General features: G+C 31.8%; 1 protein-coding gene across 1 annotated transcript in view; it reads left to right on the top strand.

Moving 5' to 3' along the window:
- The first annotated feature begins 219 nt into the window (after positions 1-219).
- LOC140450186 (uncharacterized) overlaps positions 220-17,791 on the top strand; it is a 39,460-nt gene continuing 21,888 nt past the window's right edge. Inside the window, exon 1 of the mRNA XM_072543646.1 lies at positions 220-401. The gene's annotated coding sequence lies outside the window, so the exon portion shown is untranslated. The remainder of the gene's footprint in view (positions 402-17,791) is intronic.

Genomic DNA, 17,791 nt, shown 5'->3' on the forward strand with positions numbered 1-17,791 from the left:
AACACATTACAATTGATTAAATTCTCAGGAACTTTACTCTTACTCATCAATAACAATATTAGAAAGAAAACCATTTCCACGCTATCTATCAACCTTTAATCTTTTTCAGCGCTTAAAATTGCAACGTAAAATATTTACCAACAGAATCACGATTCTGAAACGTGAACAGAACGCCTGTGGCCAATAAGAGACGAGCATCCAAGACCCTGCGTTTCAAGACCGTACATAAAATCCGTCTATCGTCTACAACAGGTCACACAAAAAGCCCCGCAAGTTTATTTCTGTAAAGCGAACCGAGCTGAACAGACGTGATTGTACTTAGTGCTAAAAACTAACTGTGATTATTTTCGAATATATTTCCAAAGAATTTTTGAAGCAACTACTCTCTAATTAACTAACCGGTAAGTGAAAAACTAAATTTTGTTATTCTAACCTCAACTTTTATGAGCTTTGAATTATGATCTGTTTTGGCTTCCGTATAAAGTTACTGACCTTCGGTGGCAAAAATTTATTTTCTATAAATAGTTGACACATTTCTTAACATAGGCGTACTACTACCTGCTACTACTGCGGCCAGGTGTACATATAGGTACTACTTGAATTTGAAATAATAATTCTACTTATTCGATCAATTCATTAACTTCGTAAATTAATCAATAAAACTACAAGTATTTAATACATTCGTTACATTATTGTACAAGTCCAGAAAATTCTAAAAATTGTAAAGCTATTAGATTGGTATCACTGTAAATAACGCAGCAGGCGGTCGATAACGGTTGTAAATTCTATAAGTATATGCATGTTCAAATTAAATATTCTCTTTGAGTTTACTTTTACCCACATAGAGACATTTGTGAAAGTGTGTTTCTATTTTTAGATATGAATTTTTGCATACCAAAGGTTTTGTGCTTTCAAATTACGGAATTTTAGATTAAAGTAGAGAAAACTTTGGTTTTCTTTTTTTGCCATGTATTTATCGTTATACTTAATAAACATACCAATTTCAAAAGAAATAAACGAAATTGTCTTTTCTTTATTTTTCTTGTCTTCATTCTTTATTTTCTTTCTTGATTGTATATGAGTACAGAGAAAACTTACCTATCTAAGTACCTATCTATCTAAGATTCTGTTCTGTACATGTTTTACTTTCATACTTTGCACTTCATATTAACTTTGCTGAAAAAATGTAGCTTATAGCTTATAAGTATTTTTATTATTGTGAATTGTTCTAATTTTTGCACATTTTTATAACTTCAATTATACTGCTGTACTCTGGCTTTTAATTTGTGTAATTTTTCGTTTTTGATCTCATTCTAGCGTTTTAATATTCTGTACTTGGTTGAATCGCATAAATTGTACATATAATTTATTATAATTTGTTGTGGGCTGCCGCAAATTTGGATCCTTATTTTGGTCTGCTTTCGGTTTCAGGTTTTTCTATAATGTAGCTTTTATCGTGGCCACCTTGACGAATCTTATACATCAAATCTTCAAATTACTAGATCTTCTGTGCTGTAATTTTAAACATTTTTCATGGAATAAGTTTCCACTTTTCTAGTCTGGAAATTTGGTTTTACTATTTCTTGCTTTTTTTAGTGTTTTTGTGTAAATCCACAATTCAAGCCTCATTAGTATTCCAGCAGCATTGATTGATCGAGTATGTTTTTCGTTCCGATTAGTAATAACCGATTGTATGAGCCTTTTATATGGTAGTTTTTATGAAAGAATAATGGGATATATCTACAATTACAGTCCAAATAAACCTGTACAAATTTGCATATACCCGCGTATTCAGGTCAAACTCTTATCTGAATATTTTTAAGCATTTTAAATTTTTATAAGCTAATATTATATAATGTTATGCAATATTCAAATCACAAATTCCTATAATCTCTGTTATAGATATTTTTTTAATGTAATGTAATTAATGTAATTTTTATTAAAATAATTGGGTTTTATTGTCATATATAAGATCTTCATCCAAATATAATTATAGGGTATCCACATAAAACTCTATAAGTACTATAAATTGTATAGTCAACAAAATGAAGAAAATAAAAAAAAACATTTAAGTAAATTAAAATAAGTTTAAAAAAGATAGGATTTTATTATTGTTAAATTGCTGAAAAATACGTTATTTAATATAAAGAAAAGGCAGCTAAGATTGATTTTACGTATAGTGTCTCTACTATTCGCTTATACGTACTCCTAGCAGTACTCATCAGAGCGTCTGTGCAGAAGCCCTGAATGTGAAATCAATTCTCTTCCGTCAAAAGGAAGTAATATTTAAATAATATATCCATACAGATGCTAAGTAGAAATTAGAAGATTTCTTAGTTCTAGAAACCAGAATTCAGATTATTGTCTAAATCTGTGCCTTCTACAATTTTCAAAGCAAAAGAGATGATGAATGGACCGACATGGTAATCTAAATTTGCATTCCACGACATATCGATTCATCTAAGCAAGAACTTTTCGTGAACTGAACTTAAGATTTAATTTCACGTATAGTACCTCTACTATTCGCTTATACGTATTTCGTCCTAGCAGGACTAGTCAGGGTCACTGTGCAGAAGACCTGAAGGTGCAGGAATCCTGCTAGAACGAATTACGTAAAAACGAATAGTAGAGACACTATACGTGAAAATCTTAACTGACTCTGCATCTTTATTTACTCATTTTGGGTATAAAAAACCAGTTCACAAAAAGTTTTTACTTAGACGAATCGATATATCGTGGAATGCAAATTTAGATTACCATGTCGGTCCATGTATCGTCTGTTTTGCTTTGAAATTGTAGAAGACTCAGATTTAGACAATAATCTGAATTTTGGTTTCAAAAACTAAGAAATCTTTGGATTTCCACTTTTTGATTTATTATAAGTTACGGAATTGGCTCAATATAGAATAAATCAAGATGTCTTATAAGAAGGAAACATAAAAACTTGTGTTGAAAAAGTAATGAACTAGATACTATTACTAAATGAAATTTAAATTAAAGATGGATGGAAAATTCGTTCGTGGTGTAGTAATTCCCCTGTTCCATCCGCTCTTTATCGCATCTATTATATAAAAGAACTTTATTACTGGGACCCTCTGGATGCATACTTCCCCGCTCTCCCCAGCTTTTATTTCTCTTTTATAATTCTAGCCAAAAAAGTTTCCAGTCTTCGCATCAAGTGTATAAGTAATGTTTTTTGGTTCTTTCTTGTTCAAGTTGAGTCTTAGACACAGCAGCAGTTTTTCTGGGTCTGTTTTATTAGAAAACAGATTAATAAATCATCTTTTTGCGCTTTGTTATTCAAATATATTCTAAATTAATTCCGTTTTGCCAAATATTTGCAAACCACTCGAGCTTTTTATTGAACTATATAAATAGAATCTCAAATATTGTCGGGTTGACTGCCAACATAATTGAAGTGCATACGTATTTACAGAACGTGTTTTGAGTTTGGAAAAGTGATAAACATGTCAAAAATAAACGCAGCTACATGTATTTGTATTTCGAAGCGAGTAGTCGCAGTTTTGAAAAGCAGTAGTAGAATCACAAATGAATTATAATTACGTAATATTAAATATCTTGCGATATTGCAAGCTGAGTCTACTACTACTTATTGCTTTAATACTTTGGTTGCTCATCATGCCCTCAGCGTGGTTGACAACCATGCACCAAATGCCGATCACTTCCAGCGACACTCCGTTTTAATAAATTATTTCAGCTGACTCAGACAAGTACTTTCCTGATATAAGTTTGGCGTGTATTGTACGTGTTAAGAAGCAAGCGTTGCGCTGAATACTGAATTTAGTTTAAATTTTTTTATACTAGCATTTAAAGAAATACCATATTAGATCGCTTAAATGGGCTATTTCTTTCTATACAACTTTGCCTAAAACAAAAGAAAAAGAGAAGTACCAGTAAAAATTAGCATGAAGAAGCATTTCGATTCTGGATTTCACAAAACATATGCCGTTCTTGATCTTATGCCAGATTGCGCTAATTACGATGGTAATGCTGAGGCCAATATCCGTGTTTTGTAAGTCGCTTTGAACTGTTCTTAAAGCAATTCTTTCTTCGTCGTCTATTTAACCACTTGAACAGAATTCATTCATTTTAAAAGTGCCACAAATCGCAATATCGCAAGTACAGTTCTTACAGGCCTATCATCTAAACAACACTTAGAGTAAGCATTACAATAACCAAATTTTTGAAATGATTAATTTGATTGTTAATTAATGATTTGATTAATTTGATAAGGCCTCTGCTGTATTTGCTACTCCTGGACGTACTGTAGTCATTGTTGCCAATATAAAATATTCTCTATCTCATTTGAAATCATAGCATACTTATATACTATATAAGTTTTATAATACATATATTCATATCTTCTGACTTCCTACGCTTAATATTATATAGTATACATATATATCTAATATATTTTATCGAATAGAGACCTTTAACTAACGCGACGTCTGTGGTAGGTCATATTTCATATGTAGTTGTTATAAAAAAAAGCCTAATCTACTCGATCGCCAGCCTCTTCTTTTTATCTCTCCCTATAACCTCTCTTTGTGGGCCATATTGTTCCTAGCACTTAAACTCTTATTCATTTTTCATACACACATTTATCAGTCTCAAAAATTAAAGTTTGGAATTGATTTCTGTTGAAATTTAAAATGTTGCTGTTAGTTTTGTACAGCCCAAAAAAGGGATCCAAAAAAGATGCAAAAAGTTTGCCACTCCTATCTCCAGGCTTCCCCCAAAACCTCCCCTCATAGGGGAGGAAAACAAAACATCGATGTACCAAGAATTTGTACGCCGTAGCAAAAAATTTTTCAAACAAGAAAATGTAGTCGAGTTTTGAACAAAAATATTTATTAGCAGTTGTTATGTCAGTTACGCGCGCGAAATCAATTTTAATTAAAATTTGTATCAACTTAACGGTAAAAATTCAATATCAATTTCGATTGTTAGAGCCTAATCTTTAAAACCTATAACATGAAATTTCGACTTTTGAGAAACAAACATTGAATTTTGTCAACAAATATGAAACATTTGACATATGCCTAAAAACGCTGAATTTAAACTTTTACTTTAGAAACAATCTCGCATCACGAAAATGCTTCCACGAAGACGGCATAGAATGGAATTTGTAGCTGGAGTTGTGTAGTTTTGAAAAACATACTTGTGCAGTCGAAAAGAAGGAGTTTTAAACGTTTTAGATCGTTTGTAGTGTAAAAGTTTAAATTCGGGTTTTTTTGGGCATATTTAAAATGCTTCATATATATGTTCTAAACTCAAAATAAAAATTACATGTTAGAGGTTTTGAAAATTATGCTCTAATAATTGAAATACCGTAGTAACCGATCAATGGAAGTGATAAACTTTATTAATCTCATAAGAATCCTACAAAATGAAAAAATCGCGCAACTCTGATCAAAAGATATCGAATTTTTAGCGTTAAGTGGATTAAAATTTTATGTAAAAAATTTATTTTACTCGCGTAAGTGACATTCAAAATCGCTGGTCGCTTCAAGCGTTGTTTATGAGAAAACTGTTCATTATACAGAAAAAGTGCTAATTAACGTTTTTGACGTGACAACGTCTTAAATTAGGTTGTGGCTCGGAGTCATTTAAGAAAAAGTGTAACGCCCGCTCACGTCTGTTACAGTGAGTCACCGAACGAGAGAGAGGCCCGCCGAACCGGCGAATGCCTTGCGTCTCTCTCCCACTAAAACATGATCGGTCCGCTGCGCGCGGCACTAGAGAATTAGGCGCGTTGAATCGCTAAAGTTGAAAATCGTTGAAAGTATCGTCAGCTGTGTCTGTAGTGAAAATGTGGAGTGCTTACAGTGTCCTATTTTAGGGGGAACCACCAGTATCAGATATAATTTTAGGAAATTACCTAGGGACCTATATTCTTTTATAATATTGCTATGGATTTATCTATTTAATATTGAGCAATGATTGTAAACATTCTTTATAGTTTAAACTTCAATGAAAATTATTAACTGTCTAAAGACATATATGATATGAGGTATTTTACCCAAGAGTATTAAGTATAATGAATATACATAAAAACATAATTTTGTTTTCTTAGGATTTAACATTTTGTCAGCAGATTATCTCAAATTCACACTTAAATCAATATGTTTTTACTATTAGGTCTGTTGAATGTTTGTTCTTTACACAAAATTTAGTCTATACTTCATATTTATTAAAGGCGGTAAAATATACATTACAATTCAGTTGTTTATAAACCACTTTCAAAGCATAAAGAACCTTTTAAGCTTTGTTTATATTATTTTGTGTATATTAATTGAGTTAATTGGAGTAGCCCACTTTGATACAAAAATACAGTCAATTTATGAATATTTCAAGGTGACAATCTAAAAAAAGCTGATTTCCTCCCATGCATTTTATTAGAAACACTTGAAATTTAAAAAAAATTTAAAAATCGTAAGATATAAGACCTTAATCGTGAGATCGTGAGATTTGTCTTCAATTCGTGAGTAGATTCGTCATTTACAACAACTACAACAATAAAGGTAAATAATTGAGGAGCAGACTTTCTATATGCATTTTGTCCATTTTTTGTAATTTTGGCAAATAGAGAAAAACTGCTATGCGTTTGACAAGAACTTGAACGAAAAACTGATATACCTAAAATATGGATGAAAAATCATTCAAATATTATACCTATATGCTAAAAATCTAGTATTGATAATATTCCAAAAAACTTGAAAAAACTGTTGGACAAACTGCATTTAGATTGTCATCCTTGAACAAAACGCATTTTGATTGTCTACACCAAGCGGTATGACAGACAAAAAACTCAAGTAGCTTCATAAAAATAGTATTTTATTTTTAAATACAAAATAATGTTTAAAAATGAATGGAACAATAATGGCATTTTACATATCATAAAGGTCCCCATGGTCATCATCATTGCAATCACAGTACTCAGCTCCTTCGATAACGTCATCATCCTCAGTTTCGCCAAGGTTAACTTGATTGTCATTTTGCTCACCAGTGTCAGAAAGAATTGGTTGTAACCATGTTAGCTCAGGATCGTTGATGCAATTCACCCCTGACAGTTCCACTAATAGTTTCGAGAGGCTCTGGAGTTTTTTTGGTTTAATTTTGTTTTTCTAGTTCTACAGCAGGTAAGTGTAAAGTCGAAAGCTTCTTTCCACGTTTCAATAATGTTTGGAATTTTTTGGATGGACCATCATTTCTGTAGAACAGTTCGGTCTTAAGCAAAATATTGTTGTTGTTTTGTGATCTCTTAATAATAATTCGTTTGGCTGCACTGATTCCTTCAATATTTTTTAAACAGGTTAACGCAGTTTTTATATCATAAACAGTCCAGTCTCTACCATGTTGTTTAACTTCTCCCTTCTTGGAGTAATTGTCATAATATTGTGTAGGGGTTTTTATTGTACTGTAGGATCGTGTAACTTTTTCTATTTGCCCGAAAACACGGTCCGCTGGCAAATATGAACCCCGCGTACCGGAAAAATAAGTACCACAAATTTAATATTTTGTGGGGCATCTCTGTATAACCATAGCATGAGCATATGCATCATGTGTGCATTTTTATTCTGCCCCGCACAACCATCTGCGAATAGTCTTAACTGTTTTATACCTGATCCAAATTCAGATTTATTAAGAAAATCACGTAGAGCAGAACTTGTTTCTGCAGATCCCCTTTTTGCTTGATGTTCCATCCAGGTGTAGAAAACTGGCTTTTTAATATCCACGTCGGTTACACAAAAACAATCAAAAGACAACTGCTGGGCGTAAAATGCATCTTGAATTGTCACTTTCGGTAAGACTTGAACCTGTTGAAGGTCAAAACAGTAGGAAACAGTGTGTTCCGGTTTTTCCTTTATTAGTTTAAAACATTGTTTGGCCCGTATTTTATGTACACGTAGAGAAGTTCTTAGTTTCTCTATTTCAGTTTTGTCTTTACAAAGGCTAATAGAAGTTTGGGTCCTGACACAAAAACCACATACGTCAGTAGCAGGGCTTCCAAATACAATATTAAAATGACTATTAAAGATCCTACTAAAATACTTGTAATTTACTTTCAAATTCTCAGCAGTACTTTGATTGTACAGATTCCATAAAATAGTAATATTATTTTCAGATGATAGATAAATGCGCCGAGATTTAGCACGCCCGTAATGACTTTCATGTCCTTTCAAACTGGCTATAAATTTTTTAACAGCTTCAAATTTTTCAACATTCTTGAAAGACCGTTTGTCTTCTCCACGGTTCTCAATAATACCACTGCCAGATTGCATTTTTCGAGCAATAGTATTTACGGGTCTCTGACTGACACTAAATATGGATAAGAAGAATTTCTGGCAAATGTAAATTTTTTTTCCATTCTTCCAAACCTAAAATAAAGAATAAAACCTTCATATTGTGTTTTTCACCGTGTTTTTAAAATATCTAAACAAAACCTTTTAATGCTAAATAAGATTTTTTTGTAAGTAAAACTTACATGATATCTTATAAAGAAATTGTGGGATTTTCTTTTTATTTTTCGGTTCCGACATCTATCTGGTTTTTCGACATCCATAAAATGCCCCAAATGATTATCCTGTAGATTTTTGTTTATTGCTTCATAAAACATACTTCTAATTGTCCTAATATCGTCTTCGGATACTTTATTACAGCAAAAATCTTTTCGATTAGCGTGATTACAGGAAAATCAACAAAATGTTAAAATTAGGATAATGATTTGAATGCCTTGAAAAGAGAATGATATTAAAATATTAACGACAACAACATAAGAACTTAAGATGCTATTGTGTAAACAATACCAAAATACAAAAGTAACCTATAAGTCATTAAAGCTTACCTAACATTGCTTTTACGCAATGTTAGGTAAGCTTTACTTTAGAAGTTAGATATCTTTTTCTTTTTCTGCTACCGTGGTCCGTATCACCAACTACATGATCTCCTGTCACAACTACATCCATTGTTATATATTGTTTTGTTTAAAATCGGAAAAACCAACGCACATAAAACAAACTTAACAGTATAGACACCAACTATACAACGACAACGGCCGCCAACGACAAACAAATCGCAATTAGTCCATAGCGCACGGACAAACTTCGTTTAGTTCGTCTACCGTCAATGGACATACAGCACATAGAAAGTCCAAGGTATTTTTTTCATTTAATTTGCAGACAATAGAATGCATTTAGAACGTCTTTCGTGACACAAAATGGTGGCTATATACATAAGTTTGCGATGCCATCTTTGGTTGAAAATTTGAAAAAATGGACAAAATGCATATAGAAAGTCTGCTCCTCAATTGTACACTAATATTTCATTATCGTAAACTATGATTGATTGATTAATTGTTAGATTGACACAAAAGTTGAGAAACTGAGTTTATAGCGGCAATTCCTTTTTCCTATTGTGCAATTTAATAATATTCATATCAATAAATATTCTACCGAGAAAAAGACGTTGTCACGTAAAATCTTCGCCCGTAAAACCGACTTTACAGGCAATCGATTTTTTGTTTAAAATTTTCTCAGGTATATAACTTGTTTGAAAAAATTTTTTCTACGGTGTATAGATTCTAAGTAAATCGATGTTTTCCGTTTCCGTCCCCCACTTTTTTGGGGTTTTAGGGGAAGCCCGGGGGTTGTAGTGGCAAACTTGTTCGCATCATTTTTAGGGACTAAAATTGATATTGTTAGCAAATTTCAGCCTGTTCCTATGATTTTTAGAGGTCAGTGGAATTTTCATCTCTGACGACTGGAGTTTAATCTCACGGTCTAAGTTCAAATTTCTCGGTACGGGACTTTGATATGGAGAACGGATGACCATGTGCGGTGATCTCAGTGTACGTTTGTGGGTGTAAAAAATGTTAATTAAAGTCATAAAGTGCCCAAATACCCATCCAAATATAGCTAGCTCGAAAATCTAAAAATTCAGGGCAAAGTCTCTTAACTTTGCTTCACATTTTGTATGCCATTTTTAAAACCAGTTTGTTTAATTTTTTGTAAAATGCAACTAGTTCCTGTTCCTACACACCCATTTCCATTTTTCAAGACATTATATTTAAGGTCAGTGGAACCCGTCTTCAATGTCAACGTACCCTTTGAGATATGTGACTACGTTGTACATTATAACAAATAAAAGGACTATGCAAGAAAGTGCCCAGGGTCGTATTAAGTGCCTTGTCCTTCCACTGCATTATCATCAAAATATTTTAATCATACACGTTTCATAAAATAATAGCATAACAATAGGTATCCGAAAATATAAATTTTATGGTCAAATTAGCAATATAAAAGGTAATGTAACGCCGAAAAGATAAACTGCCGATACGAAGAATGGCGTAGCTATTGGAAGGAATATGAGATGAAGACTAAGCAATTTTTATTTTTGTAGTTGGGACCCACATCATTTGCTATCAAGGCACGCTCACCTCTGAATTCACTACCCAGGCCGCAGGAATACCAAAGAAAACTAAAATTCCAAATTTGACATACATATTTGACATATTATGTACATCGAAAACTGGCATATTATCCTAAAGGCACACGAGAGAGAAACGATTGAAATTATCAGAAAATAAATTTATAGTAGGGAAAATAAAGTAATTGATAGCGAGAAAATACAGCAAATGATCATGTCTTGATTCGGTACTTTACGATAATTATTGTCATATTTATCAATGACCTATATCTTCTCATAGCGTAACAAATTCTACAACCTTCCAAAACACATTAAGTAATTGCAACTAGATTAGATTAAACGTCAACATATTTTTTGCAACAGATACTTAAAATCGTTAATTTTAAAATAATGAACGTATTACCTATGAATTTACTTACCGAGCAGAAATTGTTCTGTTCTATTTATAAATTTGTCTTCCATCCCTGTTTAGCTAAAATTTAATATTATCATATGCGAAAGGTGTTTCTTAAATCTTAGAGAAACACAAAATTTTTTTTATAAAGGATTTAATTTTTCCAATTTATTAACTTTTTATTCAATTAAATACAGGGATGACCCCTCAGAAAGCCCATCTTGGTATTTGGTAATGTTCATTATATTGTATGAAACGCTGAGGCAGTTCGATTTTTAATTCAAATGGGTCATCTTTTAAGGATATAGACATCTATCATTTGTCAACTCTCCCTTCCAGTACTTCACACCTTCAATTTTAAATAAGGAATATATTATGTGTGACACATCATTAGGCATATATGTATTTTGCTGGAGAAGTCAGGCATCTACGATGTTTCTTTTCATATTAACTCTGATCTTGCGAAAAAGTAATTTATTACAAATGTTACACCTCTTAAAAACTAAACGTAACTCCTATGTTTTGCTAGTGCTAATGACAATTTTTTTGCGTCTTGTCAAAAACTACATTTAAAGAAATTTGTAAAAAGTTTAGTTGTTTGAACTGTTGTTGATATGATTAGAAATGGTCTTTTCTATGACAGAACGCGTTGAAATTATTTCCATGTTTTTTTATAATTTCATCCAGATAAGCAACTTCATCACTTATACTTTTTTAAAGCCCTTCTCTCTATTCGGATTGCCGAATATAGGCCTCTCCTAATTCTCGTCATTCATCTCTGTTGTTTGTGAGGCGTTTCCACATTGGTCCTGCAATTCTTTTATAATCGTTGCTACAGCGCATTTGCGGTCTTCCTCGTGGTCTTTTGGCTTCATATGGCCGCCAATTCCTGATTTTTTTATTCCATCGGCCATCCTTAAGACGTTCGTTATGTCCAGCCCATCTCCATTTCAGTTTAGCTGCCTGTTCGACAGCATCTTTTACTTTTGTTCTATTACGAATGTCTTCATTGGTTTTATGGTCTTGAGTGAGATACCCAGCATCTGTCGTTCCATAGCTCTGTGAGTTTTTCTGATTTTCTCCATGTTTACTTTAGTGAATGTCCAGGTTTCAGCTCCATATATAAGTACAGGTAGGATACAGGAACACTTTGGTTCGCAGTCATTGAAGTACGTATGAGAGTCTTCCGAATGCTGCCCATCCCATTTTTACACGTCTGCTTTTCTCTGCTTACCTTGACATTTTGACCCAGTTATGTATATTCCTCTACGTGTTTATCTATGTCCTTTGGATGTTTATCATAGGTTTGTCATCTTTGTTTGACAATAGTTTATTTTTGCTGAAATTCATTTTCAGTCCTTTTTTGAGGGATTCTCTGCGTAGCTCCTCAATCATATTATTCAGTGCATTCCACGTGTCGGCTATTAGTACTACATCACTCATATAAAATATATTATACTTATTAAATTTTATTTAAAAAAATTTCTTGAAATGGGATCAGACTGCGACTGATAAAAAAGGGATTTTGAAAAACGTGTTATAGACGGGACTAATTTGCATATTCTGACGTATCTACCAGTTTTACGTTCAGTAAGCTAAAACTAAAGCTATTTGATGAGACAAAACAATAATACCTTCGTAATACGTTTTACCTGAACAGATAAACTATTTTCATTGTACAAAAGCAATATTTAGTTCTGGGTTCTGGGTATTGATCGATTTAATAAAATGGATTTTTAAATTATAAATAGTAGTAAGTGTAGTAAGAATAGTAGTAAGAAATAATTAAATCTAACAAATAGGCCTAATCTCATGTACCTAAAACTTCTACCTGATTTAAGACTTTTCTATGAAGCGTTTTAGCCATATAATAAAGACGGGTAAAGATAAATATTCCTGTCTCTCGGAATGCCTAATCTCATGCACTTACCCGGTTTAAGATTTTTCTTGGAAGCAGTTTAGCCATATAATAAAGACTGTCTTGTGTTTTAATCACATGATTACATCGTTTTTTCCGCTTATCTGGGATTATTCCAGAAACTAGTTGTACCACCAGCTCTCACATATATTCCAATTTAAATGTATTATTTTGGGCGATATTGTTTTTAAGGATACTTGCTTTTCCCATATTAGTTCTGTCGGATTTAAATCCGGATAGAATGAAGGTAGAGCAGTGTGACCATATTCACGTAATAAAAGTTCGTCAAACGTTCACGTCGTTATTGAAGGCATACAATTCGGGTTTAAAATTTTGAGGATAGCATAAACGTACGGCAATAACTTAATGAACAGTTTGCTAGGCAATGGATTGAACGAAGTTTTATTGAATGACTAGCAAGATCCTCGATTTAACTCCATTCTACTTCTTCTTCCTTTAAAAGCAAGATTTATAATATCATTCCTGCTTCATTGAAAGAACTAAGACGACGAATAGTGTATGAATGTAACCCAAAAAATCTGACATTTTATAAATTTATAAGAATTTTGTTTTCCGGTTTATTGGAGTTATAATAAATTGACAAAGTTATCATGTAATCAATAATTATCATTTTGTTGATTCTATTTTTTTTGGTCAATCTATTTGCACTGCTGATCTTCTTGTTAAAACCACAAATTTGTGCCGCTTCTTTAAATTTTTCTTTTATTCAAATATTTGTCTTATCCCGGTTGTTAGTCTAGCACTATATGGTTCATTCGCCTTCATGTTTATATATTATATTCGCTCATATTCAGCATGCAATTCATTGTTCTCTAACAAAACGCAGTGTTTTTCTAACTTTATTTCAACACACTTTCTATTCGATTTAGTGTGAAGAATTATTAGTTTAAATCTTTCCTTATTTTCCTGATTTAAATACTACTTGTGACCATATACCTCCTTTTTTCTTGTGGATCCTTTCTTATTTTCATGCTTCAATTAGATTTCTGCCATCCGTATCATTAAGGTAGCCTTATGTTTTACTTGCATTTCCTACCTGTTATCAATCATTGTCTTTAACGTAATTGTGGCTTATTCCGAGATATGTCTTCCATTTTCTGTTGCATTATACCGAAGTTCTTCTGAAGATTATATCATCCCGAAATTCTCTTTTTTATCTTATTATTTAAATAAAGTGAAATAGTTTTGTTAAGTATTTTTGTAGGTTACTTTTTGGTGTTTACTGCATTATATAGAACTTATTTATCTCATTTCGACATGCTTATTTTTGCAAGTCATATATATCTGCCTCCAACTTTTTCTAAATGTTTTGATTTCTAGTAATTTTTTAACCAACATTCTTGTTTATTTTCAATTTCCGTACTCCATTATCACAAACGTATGCATTTAACGTTTTTGTTAGAAAAATAAATTCGTCTTGACGCAATCAAAATATATTATATCTATATCGATTATTTTCTCCGAATTGTCACCCAAAAATAATTATTGTTAAGCCACATGTAATGTAAGTGCTTCTGTTTTCTGTCCTAAGATGCTAATGTCCAATGCTAAATATAAGATCTTTAAATAAAAATTATTGAAATAACCCTTTGCAATAAATTCAGCTCATCCCGTTGACTTTTGCATTGGTTTGTTATAAATACTAATATTTTTACATGATACGCCAATAAAATTAAATTTATCTTAAAATATATTTCGTCATAACAAAATCATCATTATCACAATTTTACTAAAACAGCAATCAGCGATAAATGATCTACTTCAACATGTCTATAGTTCGTCTCCTTGAATGATTAGCATAAAATGTAATACAAAGTTCATCAAACAGAACTACCGATTATCGCATTTAAAAAATTCCATTCCTATTGAAAATCACGTGAGTCATGATACATGTGAAAGTGAAACCGATAAGGTGTTGTTTATGATATAACGGGTTATAGTTGCCTCCATATTTCTATCGCCCATCGAAAAAAGTGGTTCTATAAATGTTTAAGAAATTCAAGTAGCCGCTGTCCAGGGACGTATCGCGATATAGCTTGTTTCACCCACACAAATTTATTGATGTAAGTATTAAATTATAAAATACCGATTTGTAATATATGTTATAGAGTATTAGATTATTTGTAGAAAATCTGATTTTGGAAAAACAAATAAAACGTTATATTTCTTTGTTTTTTAAATGGTTAAAAGTGAAACATCGAAAAATTATCTGCCACTCTGTCGAAAAAAACACTAGTGATACATAGGAATGTTCTATTAGCGTTTAACGATGACGTCATATAAATAAAACTGCGGGAAAGTATTTTACATTTAACAAAATAATGCTTTTGTAAACAAAAACATTAAAACAAAAGTTAACAATTTGTAATGAAAAACTGAATGGTTTTAACTGAAATAGTCATCACATTAGCGTACCTTGTCTAAAATATTTCTTCCGCAGACTAGCTCTCATCATCGTCACTATCCAACATATCAATAATAAATTGTCCACTGTTTGAAGTTAATTGTTCTAGTCTGCTGTATTCATTTTCTACTTTAACTACAAGGTTTACTACTTTTTTTCAGTCGGTACTTGTGATCTATGAAAGTTCATATCGAATAATCAAATCACGTTCGCGTCAAATTTTGGAAAAATATTTTTCCCCAGAATTTGTTTTTTGCTTGTCACCAAATGGGATTCAAAATATAAAAAATTGGGGTAACCTCGAAACAGTATGGCCATGTTCTGTTTCAATCGTGTCCAGTATATATGTCATATGTTTTAGTAAGAAGCACTTCAAGTAATTATTTTTTCTTATTATAGTTCTCTTCAAAATACTCAGAGGATACTCAATTATCTCAGAGGAAATCTTATTTTATTTTTATTTATTCCTGTTGTGAAGACGAACTACTCGGAATTTTTTTGTCTGGAGTGATAGCTGGCATTGTCCATAATTCTCATACTGCTGGGTGTTATATTAGGAAGAAATGTATCCTTAAACCACTCTTCGAATGTATTAGAAATATATGATAATTTACAGTACATTTTCCTTTTTTTTTTTCGCAAAGCTTTAACTCATTTGGCACCCAACCATTTGAAGATCCATAGTGCATAATAATCATTAGCGAACCTTTGTTCGGACTCCTTTCAGCTGGCACTTAATTGAATTATCAGTCCAACCCTTGCTAGCGGTATTATGCGTGTCATACCATGTCTCGTCTAAAGAATAAATTGTTCGTTTTGGGTCTCGATGTTCTTGAATTTTTTTCTTAATAACGTAAACGCCAATGTACTATCCTGTTACTTTTCGAAGTTTATTAACGATTTTGTATTTAAATATAAGTTTTGTCAGCCGTCTGCGTACAGTGACAGGTTCTTCCCATGGTAACAAGCTTGGTGTATATAATTATCAATTGTTGGTATAACATTTTTATCGTATTCCTCGTAAACCAAATTCCTTAAACATTAAGTAGATATTAAGATGTTTAGGTTTTCCAGCATCCAGTCTTTCTTGGTTTGTTTATTCCAAACAATACTGCCGTTGTTTTTATAACACTTAAATGATTGTCGACTATTACACTTTCTCTACTACTACTTAGGTTCTCTTGCTCCCGTGGACGAAAAACTGTAGGTGATTTTTCCCATGGTCTAAACATTTTCTTTATATACAGATAGACAGTTTCAAAAACAATTAACAAAAAAATACTACAATTATAACGAACACATCAAAGCAACGAAATTTCAGCACAACTCAAAGTGAAGCAGCGCATATGTATCAACAACCTCGTTGCAAAAATAAACGAGAAATTTGGAAGTCCAGTCCTTTTAAAGATAGGCACTTGTCGATATTTTAACAATCCTTTTATCTATTGTAAATTAGTTATTTTAGAACTTAAAGTAAGCACTTGCATATTAGTACAGTTAAAATTATTAGACAATAAATATCAAGCAAGAGAAATTAAACTTTTTTTATACTTTTAACGACAAAAAGCAAGTTCTTCAGCGGAACCGAATTCAAAATTATTCTGCACATTATATTTAAAGCATTATTTGGTTAAAACATCTCATTCTTGGTGGTAAAAACGTATCTTAATTTGTCTGGGCTAAAAGTGGTATTTGTTTGGATTTGTCGACGAACGATAGATAGATGGAGGCAACTTTACGGTTGGAATCTTTTTGCATAATTAATAGACTAACGGTATTAAATTTTTTTAACGGTAGTTACCAAATTATTTTAGATGATGTATGCAATTGTTATGACAAATATTTGAGGTAAAAATAAATTCAAATACAAATACTTTTATAAGCACCCTTGAATCTTCTTATGATAATATCTTCGTTAAGTTTGGCAACCCTCTTAGCGAAGTAATGTCTATTTTGTACAGCTCGATACAGTACATTCAAACCAGCCCAACATCTTATGTTTTCCAACACAAATGCTTGTGTCTTCCCAGTCCCTCTTGTCTTCTATTTTCCATTCGATAATTAACTTTAACATTTTGTTCTACTGTTTCTTATAATATGGTGAAGATACGCAGATTTTCGTTTTTTATTTTACAAATCAACTCCACTTGCTGAACCTTCATTTCCAATCATCAGTATTCCATAAATCTACATTTTAAAGGCTTCTAAGCGTCTTAATATATTTAGTTTGAGTATCCAGGTTTCACAACCATATATGCATATCACTGAACGAAATGTATCACTTATAGAAAATTTTCACAAAGAAAACACTCTGTTAATTTTTTTGATGATGTGTTATTTTTTTTAACTGACTTTCTTAAATTATTTTAATCTTAATTCTAATCAATATTTTGCTTCTCCTTTTTTGTTGTGTTGTCTATGCTTCGGCAAATTACTTTTATCTATAGTAAGGTTTTTAAACAATGGTAAGGCTAATGATTGATATTTTCTTTCCATTCATAAATCCACAGTATTTTATCTAATAAAATTGCTTACCGCAAAGATTACTAGTTAAATTATAAATCTTATCTCACTTTTCTGACCTATAAAACCTTTAATATAATTA

The sequence above is a fragment of the Diabrotica undecimpunctata genome, chromosome 9, assembly GCF_040954645.1.
Source record: "Diabrotica undecimpunctata isolate CICGRU chromosome 9, icDiaUnde3, whole genome shotgun sequence".
NCBI classification, from domain to species: Eukaryota; Metazoa; Arthropoda; class Insecta; order Coleoptera; family Chrysomelidae; genus Diabrotica; species Diabrotica undecimpunctata.